The sequence below is a fragment of the Spinacia oleracea genome, chromosome 3 (assembly GCF_020520425.1).
Source record: "Spinacia oleracea cultivar Varoflay chromosome 3, BTI_SOV_V1, whole genome shotgun sequence".
NCBI lineage: Eukaryota > Viridiplantae > Streptophyta > Magnoliopsida > Caryophyllales > Amaranthaceae > Spinacia > Spinacia oleracea.
Genome location: NC_079489.1, coordinates 144002711 through 144012298, shown reverse-complemented (window position 1 = coordinate 144012298; position 9588 = coordinate 144002711).

Sequence of the window (9588 nt, the reverse complement as noted above, 5' to 3'; positions counted from 1 at the left end):
TCATTTGGCGGATTGGCAATGGCTCAAGTGTTAATGTATGGAAGGACCCCTGGGTAGCGGATGACGAGGGTAGTTTTGTGACTAGTAGTGCAGTAGAAGGTATTACGAATGTGAGTGACTTGGTGGATTTGTCAACTATGGAATGGGATGCAGAATTAATTGCTAGTGTTTTTAATGCCAGAGACCAAAAATGCATCTTATCTATCCCTCTAAGTTTGAGAGGCCCGAAAGATATTCTCACTTGGGCTTTCTCAAATGATGGTTTGTACTCCATAAAAACGTCGTATATGCTTAGTAATGGATGTAATTTTGACGCTCTTCACCTTGCCTGGGTTGTAATATGGGGTATGGATGCTTCCCTAAAGGTACGCCACTTTTTTTGGAGACTTTGCACTAATACATTGCCTACTAGACTGCTTCTGAAGACACGACACATGTTGGATGCTGTTTATTGTCCATGGTGCGGAGGGGCAGATGAGTCGAGCTCCCATGCTATTTTTGACTGCGAACGTGTGCAAGAACTATAGGAGGAGAGTGGTTGTGCGTCTCTTTTGATAGATAGAGGGGAAGATATGTGTGAGTTGATAGTGAAATGGAAGGCAGCGGATGTACGTGTCACTCAACGAGCAACATACCTTGCGTGGGTAATATGGGGTGAACGGAATGGTAAAGTCTTTGATGGAAAAACCACACCAAACAATGTCTTTCTAGCAAGGGTTGAAAGATTAGTTGAGGAGCATGGTAAGTATGGTAAGAGTATCTACTAGCGAGCCCCATCTAAGCATGTCAGAAGCAAAAACACATGCGTTACACCTCCCAATGGGACAATAAAGGTAAATGTTTATGCATCTTTGGTGGTTGAGGGTTGGGTTGGCATGGGAGCGATCGCCAGAAGCCACGAAGGTAAAGTCTTGTTTGCATCCTCATGAAGGGTGAATTCTTGGTGGCCTCCCGAAGTGGCAGAAGGGAGGGTCTTAATCATGGCAGTCAAGCTGGCAAGGAAGTACGGGTACGAAGACGTGATTTTGGAATCTAACTGTGAAGTTCTTATCAATCGACTCTCTAAGGCTGCTGTGTACTTTCCTGATTTTGATGGTGTTCTTGAAGATATTTTATCCTTAAGTTGTGCTTTTAACTCTTTTAGTTGGTCTTATGTTAAAAGGGGTGGCAATTTTGTTGCACACCACCTTGCTAAGCTAGTACCTTTTGGTGTAGAGCAAGTATGGGTCAATCATTGTCCTATGGAGGTTGCACCTTATGTATTCTCGGACACTTTGTCCCTAAATTAATGCATTAGCTCAGCTTTCCCCTAAAAAAAAAGATATTGCATAAGAAAATAAAAAAAAAGTAAAAAATAGGACCCCGGCCCGGCCTTTATGAATTCCTGGATCTACTACTTCTTTATGGGGTTATCTCCGAATCGGGCCATAGAGCAAGTATTATTGATGTGTTTTGGCGGTCGGCAATTTATATTACTTACTAGTCAATAGCACGTGCTATGCACGTATTGGCTCGACGTACAATTATAATTTTTACTACTCATATTAATTAATTAAGGTCTTTTTTTATAATATAAAAGACCCAGTTTCTTAATTGTTTACATCAAAAGTAGTTTATTATTCTTATTTGCAAGTTAAGAAGTGTATATCCCTATCTCTGTAAAAAGCTACATGAAGATGTTTACATTTACAAACATAATTATTATATATCTATTCTCTCCATTTCTTTTTAAATGTATCACTATAACATATACATTATTCATGTACTAACTTTGACTTTGATATTTTACTAATGTAATTTAAAAATCAAATGTATTATGTAAAATGGTGTTTGATTAGTCACAATTCATATTTTTTATCATAACAACTTTTTATAATTTTTAGAAATAGGTTAAAGATGATTAATGGTCATAATGATGCAATGGCAAGTGTGACGGTTTAAGTGATGCATTTAAAAAGAAAGAGATGGAGTGTATTTATAGGAAGACATTGAGAGTGAGGGAATGCTTAGTTGGTTAGAGCTTCCATCCCGGTTCCAGATGATTCTGAGATCGATTCTCATCCCCTCCCTTGTGGCTCATTCCCACTAAAAAAACGGAGGACATTAAAATCTACTGTTACATAGTTGTAGCTTATAACAAGCTAAATTTATGAGTGCACGCTTCTATGACATGTGTGGGTATTATAATTATTAGAATTTTATTTTGAGCAATATGTACATACCGTATATGAAGTTTAGGGATTTGTCACTGCATGCATAGTCGAGATATTTCTAAATAATTAAGATTATAATTTCATTTAATTTCTCTAGTTAGGAAACATGCTAGAAACAATTCCTCAAAACTATCATAAGAACTTCCTACATTACATTGATACTTAATTAATTACAACATCACGAGCTTTCCTGGATGAACTCTTATCTAACACAGAATAAACTACTACCAATATAACATACTTCTTCCGGCCTTTTCCTAAATATAGCACAATCAAGAAGTGATGTTTTTTGGACCACGTTTTACATAGTCCAATAAAAGAGATGAAAACTTGATCATGGAAAGGCTGGATAGGGCTTATGTAACCCCATTATGGTTTGATAAATTCCCTAATGGGAGACTCGTGAATGAACCTTTAACATGCTCGGATCACGCGATGATATGGTATGATTCTAATCTTGTAATTGAGAAATCGAAGACCATATCAATTGAAAAGTTGGTGTCTAGACTTTGAAGAAATAAGTAAGATAGTGAATGATATATGGGAGTTTCAAATTCAAGATTCATACTCTTTTGTTTTGGGAAAAAAGCAAAGGTTAGTGAGAGCGGCTCTTCAGAAATGGTGCATCCAGCACAAAAGAGTTTGGGGTATCAACTGGAGACGTGTTACTCAATGTATTCTCCAATCAGCGGAGGATGTCACCAGTATTTCACAAGGGAGGACTTATGTGGAATGTGTTAATGATTGGAAGCCAAGATGTGAATTGGGTTTTTCTTACAGGAGACAATGAATGAAAGAAAATTGGATTCGTTTTGGAGAGTCTAATACTCCAATGCTTTATAGAAGAGTAAAACAGCGGAAATCAAAGAATTAGATCCTTACTCTTTAAAATAGGAAGATGAGACATGGGTAGAAGGGCATGATGGGGTTTCTAAATTGATCATGGCAAGTTTCAAAGATGTGTATCAGCCCCCAGAAGTAGTTAGGATAGAGGAGAAAGTTGTTAGGTTATGAATAATATAAATAATATAATTCATGCGGAAAAACCATAAAGCCAGGAATCAAAATTAATTGCCACATAGTCAATTAGCATAATTTATTATACATACTATGTGATGCGTGCCTTCCCTAGTTGCTCCCGAACCGAACAAGAACAAGTATAGGGCTCCAAATGTCGCCCCTCCATAGATAGTCCACAACACGTTCGGATCTGCCTAGATTCAACCAACTAGAATATTCTCTAAGGTTTTATGTGCATTCGGGAAACTCACAATGGTAATAGGCAAGTATTAAATTCTCCCTTGAATTTAATGTGTTGGAATAGGTTAATAAATTGTGATCATGAATCACATATTTATATGGTGGAAATAAGGAGTTGTAATCCTACTAGGTATCAATTAACTAAATCCATTAGGACTCTAGTTAATTAATAATATTAGAATTCTAGGGAGAATCAAATACTAAGTATTTCAGATCTACCCTTAATATCTAATTTTAGTAGATTTAGGAAAACTATAACTTGTGGCCCAAACTACTTGTCGCGCAAGTATCTTGGCACACAAGTTTGCTTAGCTTGCAAGCAACCGGCCGGCCAAGGCCTTGCAGCGTGTGGCCTAAGCCCACATTGTTACGATGTGATTGGCGTCCAGCAACAGCACGCGGCCCATGCGATGGGCTGCTAACTTGCTCGGCCCATACGTGCTTAGCGTCCAGCAACAGCATGCGCCCCATGCGCTGGGCGCTTCTAACTTGCTTGGCCCAAGCATGCTTGTTCTGCGCGGGCTTGCTTGGCGCTGGGCCTGGCGCTTGCGCTGGGCCTTGCGTCTCGCAAGCTCGTTTGTCGAGCATTCGCACGTCGCGCTTCCGATTCGTTTTCCGATTCCGGAATTCATTTCCGATTCGAACAATTATTTACGTTTCCGTTAATATTTTCGATTCCGGAAATAATTTCCTTTTCCGACAATATTTCTATTTCCGATAATATTTTCCGATATGAACCATGTTTCCATTTCCGGCAACATCTACGACTTGGATAATATTTATATTTCCGTCATGATCCATATTTCTGTTTACGGAAATATCATCATTTCCGGAGTATTCTTTATTCTGCCTTTTGACGATTTTAGCTCCCACTGGAACCGAGATCCGTCGTTTCCGAATGTTCATAAATGGAGTACTTAGTGAATAATATATTCACTTAAATACTTGATCCCTTCACGTACTATTTGTGTGACCCTACGGGTTCAGTCAAGAGTAAGTTGTGGATTAATATTATTAATTCCACTTGAACTGAAGCGTCCTCTAGCTAGGCATTCAGCTCACTTGATCTCACTGAATTTATTAACTTGTTTAATTAATACTGAGCCGTATTTATTAGACTTAGCATTGAATGCATACTTGGACCAAGGGTATTATTTCCTTCAGTCTCCCACTTGTCCTTAGGGACAAGTGTGCATTTCCTAATTCCATTGTCGCTTGATGCCTGCTCATGAACATAAGGTAAGAGTAGTCATCCTTATTATGTCCAGAGGTATTTCTCGGTTTCAGAGTTTAACTGATCAAATAAACAGATAATCATAGCCTATGATTCATCTGAGCACAACCATGCATTTTTCAGTTTCTAGCTCTCCGAGTGGCCTTGTACAACTTTCAGCATCTCATCCCGATTTATGGTAGGACAATCTCAATCTTGTGATCTTGACGTTAAACTTCGTTTGATAGGTGATTACGCGAGCGTTGCCGTTATAGTCTCCTTTTACGGTGCGACGCTTGACAACGTCAAAGTAACCAGTTCTCAAACAAGTAATCTAAAATCACTCAGGTATTGAGGATTATTGTCTAATAATGTAATGAAATTTACTTATGACAGATTTTTACCTTTTACAGTAAAGTTTCATAGGTATGTCCGATACTAATCTTTTCAAGTAAGTATCCATACAAATGATTGCGACATTGCCATGTCCAAATAGTTCAAGAAACAGAACTACTAGTCATCTTGCATTCTAGTCGTCTAGAGTTTTCTATGCTTCAACCTTTATAGAAAACTTCCGACCAGGGACCTTTTTCAACTTTTGACATTCAAGTTCACTTGATAGACATTTATTAGTCACATGACTGGTCCTGACAGTCTATCTTGAATATATTGTCAAATTGACAGGACTCATCATTTAATACCAAAGCAAGATTAAATGGAATATGAAAATACATTTCATATATGATAAATGTTCAACCCCAGTGTTTTACAACTTTGGGCCTCGAATCCATCTTTAACAAGATTAATGGAATTCAAAACTATGCTTGATTTCCAGTGCCACAATGTGAGAGTTGTTTCTCACTCGTTGCATAGGTTTAGTTATCATGCTTTGCCAATCTAAATATCCTTTTCATCGAATGCCTTTCGAGATAGGATGATCAGATCTTTTGAGTATGTTTATTTTGTGATCTAGTCTTTCTTGCTTCAAGAGTGGTTCTACGCATTTTGCAATGAAGAACCATTAAGCCAGCAGACATGTGATCTACCCAAGTTCAGTGAAGAACTATTTAGCATAAACAACTCTTGTTTCATTGATTCTTAGGCAATAATTACTTTTACTTCAACTGTATAGGTTGCTAGTGATGCTTTGTTTGGATTTTCTTATCCAAGCAGTTCACGGATATGTGGAAGACTTTCCAGCTGTATCTTAGAACATAGAAATTAATATTTAATTTTCCACGCAACAACTCATGCATGGTCTTAAATCCATGTTTCCATTTCAAAACACGGTGCTCTGCGACTCGTTTTTGCCAATGGTTAACTCCAAATTAAAGGGATCTTGCTTGATCCTTTGCCAGTGTTTATGCGTGTAGCATCAATATTTAGCTTATCTTCATTTCCTTGAATCAAGAACTAATCCTATGTACCTTTTCAAGTGCCATAAGTTTTATTGATCTCAATCTACTTGATCTTTACTTAGACCAATAGAGATTGGTATATGTTCGTTATGCCTAAAGCTATACGATACATTTTTGGCGATCCTTATATTATATCATACATGATAAACTCTTTTGCAGAATAATTCTCAATTGAATTCTATTCATGTAACTTTAGCTCATCTAGTTTCAGTAGATACTAATTCCAGCTAAATTCTTTGACATATAATATAGGTTAAGAATCTCATTTAGATCCTTTGATGTTTAACTTAGTAAATGCTTATACATAGTTCAAACATTCTTTACTTAGATTTATTCACATGGATCGAATATCTCCAATGGAGTCTTTCGTGTCTGATTTAGTAAATGCCATTACTTAATCCAAAATAATATTCTAAGATCTTTGTAAATAGATCTTATTAACCAGTATGTACTAAGTTTCTCCTTGGTCCATCATTGATGAATAATTTCAAATCTAAGTCATTAGCATTTGAATGTTATTTCACAATAGAGAGATATGTGTGTGATACACATAGGACCAATTAAGTTTTACGTACTCCCACTAAAATTCTTATACATCTATAAGAATCATGTACATTTTATGAAACTAAAATACTTATTAGCTTCACTAAAATACAGTTCCAATTCCCAATTGCTTGCTTAAACCTTTACTTAGATTTTATAAGCTAGCTTTCCTTTTCAAGCATTATTTGGATCCACAAACCCTATGAAATACCATATACATAGTTTCTTCCAACATTTGATTGAGGAATACGTTTTCTCATCCAATTGCCATATGTACCAATATACAATCATTGCTTAATTTATAGACTAGAGCATTATGATTTTGCATGAGGTTTCAACACAATTCACACCATGAATTTGCTTGATACCTTTAGCAACTAATGTAGCTTTGTGTGTGAACACAATTCCATGTTTGATGGTTTTTATCCTTAAAATCAATTTGCAACCAATATGTGTTAACCTATTCTTGCAAATCAACAAAATTTCAATTGTCATCAAAACATTGAGTATGTTTTATGCCTCTAACCATTTAAAACATTGAGTCTATATATGGCCTCTAACCATTTTAGGGAATCTAGGTTTTGTCATAGCTTTCTTACAAGTCACAAACTCATTAATCTTCATGATAATAGTTTGACTGCAAGTTTTAGGTTTCTTCACTGTCTAATAGAAGAATCTCATAGCTTCAGTAACCTGAACTCTATGCCTACATGGGTATAGAACATCAAACAATAGAATATCAACAGACACTTGAAAGTCCTTTGAATATTCTGTTCTCGTTGAAGCACTTGTAAAGTCTTCTATGAGATGTCTAATCTTTAAAGCCACTTCTAAAGTCCTTAAAGAATAAGTGTTCGGATTTTCTGAAGAACTTCTAAAAGCCTCCGGAATGTCCGTTTATGTTTGTTGTTCGCCTCGAATACTTTCGAGGTCTATTTTCTCCCACTTGTCATTTTGAAAACGAATCTCCAAAAGGACACTATTTCGAGCAAACAATCATTATGTTCTCAAAAATTCGTGGTAGAAATATTACCCTTGTGTCTCATTTGAATAAATCACAATGAAACATATATCTATGCTTGGGCCTTAGTTTGTCGAATAACAAACACTAAGCTCCCACTGAGTTTAGCAACTCTTTAGATATATTATTGAAAAGATATTCTGAAATTACTTTTCAATAGCTTTGACGAATTTGGTTTAGTTTGGTGGTAGTTGAGCATTTTGTTTAGAAATTATAAGAAAAATCTATATGATTCATCATTGATCGAATGAAGTACTAATTGACTTCAATCATTCCAATTTAGATAAACCATAACTTATGAAGCTAGATTGTGAAATTACAACACACAATCATTGATGATCATTCTTGGTATAAGTAACCATCAACATGATCTAACCTAGATCTTTATGATTTCTTGCCAAGTGGACGTTTTTATACTTTTCTATGAATCTTTAAACTAGCCAAACAGATTCAAATTTATATCCCATTGAGTAAATAAACCAATATTCACTAAAATCTAGGTGAAATAATAAAGTCATAAAATCTTTCTTTATCTTTGAACTCTATTGTCTAGGCGTTCTAACAATAGTTCATATCTTTTGTTACTTTCAACAAGTAAGACTAGCCTGTCTTGAATTGATCTAGAAATCAATCTACTTTCAAAAGTACATCAAAATAGAGCTTTTGAATGTTAACTTGTTGACATGGTCTAAGCAACAATGCTAAAGGTTTGTGGAACTCAAATCAAGAGATTTATTTGAACCTAGTAAAGTTCTTATTGTTAAAGAGTTGTTTGTTTTAATCAAGCATACATGACTCAACACGTAAATGACCATTTCATTCAAATAAACAAACAAACATTGTTTTTGTTTTTCTTGAATGTGAGTCTTTCTGTGTTTGAAAACAGAAATTTAGGTATGTTGACTATGGAACAAAATAGCCATTAAGTTCCAGCCTTGGAAGGACTTAAAACAAAATAGATGACCCCACAACTAATGTAGCAATGCCATGCTTCATTTCCCACTTGCAGGTCATTAGTGTAGCCTAGCTTCCATTGTTTGAGTTTTTTTTACCGAAGTAAGAACCTCAAGCGGTATATGATACCAAGGAAGTTTGATTGCTAGGTCATTTCTCTTTTAACATAAACTTATAGGTAGAAACGAAATCGTAAATTCCTTTCATTTGTTCCTTGTTTTCCTATTTCTTGTACCCGTTCTTATAGTCTTAAGAATTAAATTCTTTAGTGTTGACTTTTATACTTTGTTAGACATGTCCAATGTCACTCCAACAAAGTTCTTACCATTTTATTTATGTTGAATATTCTGTTTCAACTAGATGATCTTACCATAAGCTTCTAAAGTTCTCTAAGCATCGATCTATTCTAATGTCTAGGGACTAGACTCATTCGAGAATTAAATGGACTAAGATATTAAGTTGTTAACCATTGGTAAAGCTGAGCGTTTAAACTCTATTCTTTATGATCTCAAAACTACATTGTATTTTGAATTCACAAGCACCAATTGGTTTTTCATTCGACTTTGATACTCGAAAACAACCATAAAAGTCGCTAAAAGAAACGTACATTTTAAATTGCTCACTTTCTCTCATTTCCGTGAATCGTTCTTGGATTCACTACCAATCGAGGAAACTAACTGTTACCTTTCTAAAAGGATTTACTGCAGTGCAAGATATTTAATTATAAACAATAATTAAAACAAACATTGAAGCATGCAAAGTCTAAACATTTATCATGAGTAATAACTTGAAAATTAAAGCAATCATGCAATTTAAACAAGTCATTGGCATTTTATTCGAATTTATTGTTCTGACAGGTGTGAATAAAATGAATCCAAGATCCTTAAATCATTGAAGAATTAAGCACATTTTTTGTTTAGACTCAATTCTACAATATTTTAGGTAAGCAAATGCTTTGCTAATAGT